Consider the following 3,591-nt stretch of genomic DNA (forward strand, 5'->3'; position numbering starts at 1 on the left):
CTCACCAAGTCTTTGCTTTCCCAGCTCCTTCAACAATTAAGCTGAGATTCATTTTACCATTGATCCCTTATTCCATGATGCTGATCGTGGCTGTCCTCAGACTGAAACTTCACAGGATGACAAGGCAGCAGCCACCATGGTAGAGCTGCAGGACTGGACACTGGATCCCTTCCCAGACCATCTCATTCTCTCTGTCTAGTTTTTAGAGACATGTTTTCTCTATATAGCATTGGCTGTCCTTCACTTACTTTGTAGACAAGGCTGGCCTCGAACTCACAGAGATCTGCCTGCCTCTGCCTCCCCGAGTACCAAGATTACATGCCTACACCACGGCTCCTGGCTGTTATTCTCTTTCTTATAAAACTTCTTGAAGGAATTACTGAACACCTAGGACCTCATGCTTCATTTACCTCTGTGTAAATCTTGGGCAGAACATTCAATACTCTGTCCCCACAGACGGTTTGCTCACTATCTTAGCTTCTTAAGCTCTACCATGTTTGATTCTCTTGACCTCCATACCAGGAAGGTCCAGTCAGGAAGGAGACCTCACATAAATAATGGAGACAGAGGATAGTTAATGGAGGGAAGTTCTTACTTTTGCTTGGAAGTTCAAAGAGGAGAAGAATGTACTATTGCTGGGGCCTGCCAGCAGAATCGAACAGTACCTGAATGGGGAGTGAGGACAAATCACACTTCACACGGGATCGGCTTGAGAGGGCTGTCAGTCTGACTGAAGCAGCACGGGTTTATTCCAGGGTTCATTATTTATAGGCAAAGGAAGCAAGTAACATCAATACAAAAAGAAAAAAGTGTGGAACCACCTAACTTTTTTTTTTCAAAAGCTACTTCCCCAGGTGAAAACATAACAAAGCAGCTTAACAAGCAGCTCTCCACACCACAGTGTGAGTCCTAGTGACCCAACTCAGCTCGTCAAGCTTGGCCGCGGCAGGTGTGTTGCTTTAGCAAGAGGCCATTTGCGTCCAGGTGCCGGAGGCTTCCGGGTTACCTGGAGCATCCGGGACTGTCTCTCAGGCTGGCTTTGTCTGTAGCTGTGTCCCACGGCTCTCTACACACTACCAACTGCAGAAGCAGCCACCTCGCTCCTGCTAAGGGAGCTGAAGAAATGAGGATGAATGAATGTTCAGACCAGGGCTCAGGGAACCTCTCTTCTTGCATCCTTAAGGAAGGAGCTCAGCCCAGCACCGAGAGCAACCCTGTGCTTGGTTAGCACAAGGCTGGTGCTCAGAGAGCCCTCCAATGCCATTTTCCTCCCGGTTCTTGTTCCTCTAATGTTGTACTTACTCTTGAACAGACCTTGCCCTGCCTGGAACCCCACTTTCTCTTACCTGCCAGTCTGGTGTGAATTCTGCAAGCCAATGATGTGTGCTCAATTGCATTTGTGTTGTGGCGCCCCCTTGTGGTCCCTTGGATAATGCGGTGCAGGGCTGGTGGGGAAGGGCTGTACTTTGTGGCCTTGGACCTTGGATGTCCTCATCCTCCTGATCCAAAGGCCAAATGGGGGCTGTGGCCCGCCTGTCCTGCAACGATCCCACCAGCTCAGTGGCACGATGCCCTTTGACTTCAGGAGGTTTGATATCTACAGGAAGGTGCCCAAGGACCTCACACAGCCGGCGTACACTGGTGCCATTATCTTCATCTGCTGTTGCCTCTTCATCCTCTTCCTATTAAGAGTTTACTGGATTCATCACAACAGAAGTGGTGGATGAGCTCTACATCGATGACCCAGACAAGGACATCGGAGGCAAAATTGACGTCAGCCTCAACATTAGCTTACCCAATATGCACTGTGAACTGGTCGGGCTTGACATTCAAGATGAGATGGGCAGGCACGAAGTGGGCCACGTCAACACCTCCATCGAGATCCCACCGAACAGCGAAGCTGGCAGCCTCTTCGAGGGCCACTTTAGCATCAGCCAGGCCCCCGGCAACTTCCACGTGGGCCGTGGGCACAGTGCCACAGCCCACCCACAGAACCCGGACATGACACATATCATCCATAAGCTCTCCTTCGGGGATACACTACAGGCCCGGGGTGTTCGCGGAGCCTTCAATGCTCTGGGAGGAGCAGACAGACTCACCTCCAAACCCCTGGCCTCCTGGGACTGCATCTTGAAGGCTGTGCCCACAGTGTATGAGGACAAGAGTGGCAAGCGGCGTTACTCCACTCCTACCAACCCACAGCGTTCAACAAGGAGCCTGTTGCCTACAGCCGCACGGGCTGCACCATCCCCACCAGCTGGTTCCGCTATGACCTCAGGCCCATCCCAGTCAAGTACAGAGATGCCATCCAGGTTCATCACCACGATCTGCACCGTCATTGTCGGGAGCTTCACTATGGCCGGCATTCTGGGCTCCTGCGTCTTTCCAGCTCGGAAGTGTGGAAGAGAATCCAGCTGGGCAAGATTCACTGACTTCTTGATGTCCAGTGACTGAGGACCAGGGACTCTGCTGGCTCTGCCTCCAGCATCCTATGTCCTTCTGCCTTCTCTGGCCCAGTGTGTGTGAGTGAAAGGGGGTGGTAGTAATGGGTGGCACAATTTTCCTCAGCTACCCCTTTCCCCGTGTTTTAGCTAAATTAACACTACCGGGAGTCATGGTGTTCCTTTCCCTGCAGAGCTCCAAGACGGGAGTCAGGCATGGGGAAGTACTCCAGGGATGCTGGTGACGCCTCCTGGAAACGTTGCCGTCTTTTCTCTCTTAAGGACCAGCCTAGAGTCCACACAGACCAGCTTTCAGACAGGCTTTGACAATCTTAAGCCCCCACCATTTGGACACACCAACAGCTTGATTTCTCACCCAGCAGCCAACCTGAGCTCTCAGCCTTGGGACCATGATGCCCACAGGTACTGCTACCTGGCACTTTCAACATGGAATGGTACTCGGCAGGCCATCCCCTAAATACGGCTCTGTAGCTGGAATCTGTTTCTGCCCATTGCCTCATGCCCAGGTCTTTTCTCTTGCCCCACCCCTGCCTCGTTCTATGAAGCAGATGCTCACTTGCTTGGCAGAATGGTGGAGACTCAGACTTGCCTGGCAGGCCTGAGGCAGCTCACAGGTGCCCCTTCTTCTTTTGTCTTTGCTGTTCTGAATTCCCCACCAATGGCCCCAACCACTGTGCTATGTGGCAATAGCATTTCTTGGTGAAAGAGCTGGTTCCCATCGTGAAGCCTCTCTTTCCCACACCCAACTACATTCTGCAGTGCCAAGGGACAGGGCCATGTGGCTGGGAGGTCATCCTTGGAGGAGCACAAAAGGCACATTTTGTGCACTTCTGTCCAATCCCAGAAGTATCCTTTCCTGCAAATCACAACTGATCATGTCTTGACTGCTGCCTTTGGTCCTAAGGCCTTAGCTGGGGAAATGAAGCAGGCCAACCTTTTTTTTACACCTCCACCTTGCAGGCTCCCAAGGGATTTCCAGCATCTGGAACCCACTTGCCATTGAGACCCCCTATTAACTGAGGACACACCAACTCACTCCCAGCCCCTGTGGGGCGCCAGGATCTCCTCCACTTTCTTCTGAGGTGGATCCCTTCCCTGTTACCCACCTCATCCTTCCTTTTTTTTTTTT

General features: G+C 52.0%; 1 pseudogene; it reads left to right on the forward strand.

Moving 5' to 3' along the window:
• The first annotated feature begins 1,529 nt into the window (after window positions 1–1,529).
• Window positions 1,530–2,432, forward strand: LOC129669299 (endoplasmic reticulum-Golgi intermediate compartment protein 1-like; annotated as a pseudogene).
• Window positions 2,433–3,591: the final 1,159 nt, after the last annotated feature.

This window comes from Psammomys obesus, unplaced genomic scaffold, assembly GCF_907164565.1.
Source record: "Psammomys obesus unplaced genomic scaffold, mPsaObe1.curated_primary_1811, whole genome shotgun sequence".
In the NCBI taxonomy this organism is placed as follows: domain Eukaryota; kingdom Metazoa; phylum Chordata; class Mammalia; order Rodentia; family Muridae; genus Psammomys; species Psammomys obesus.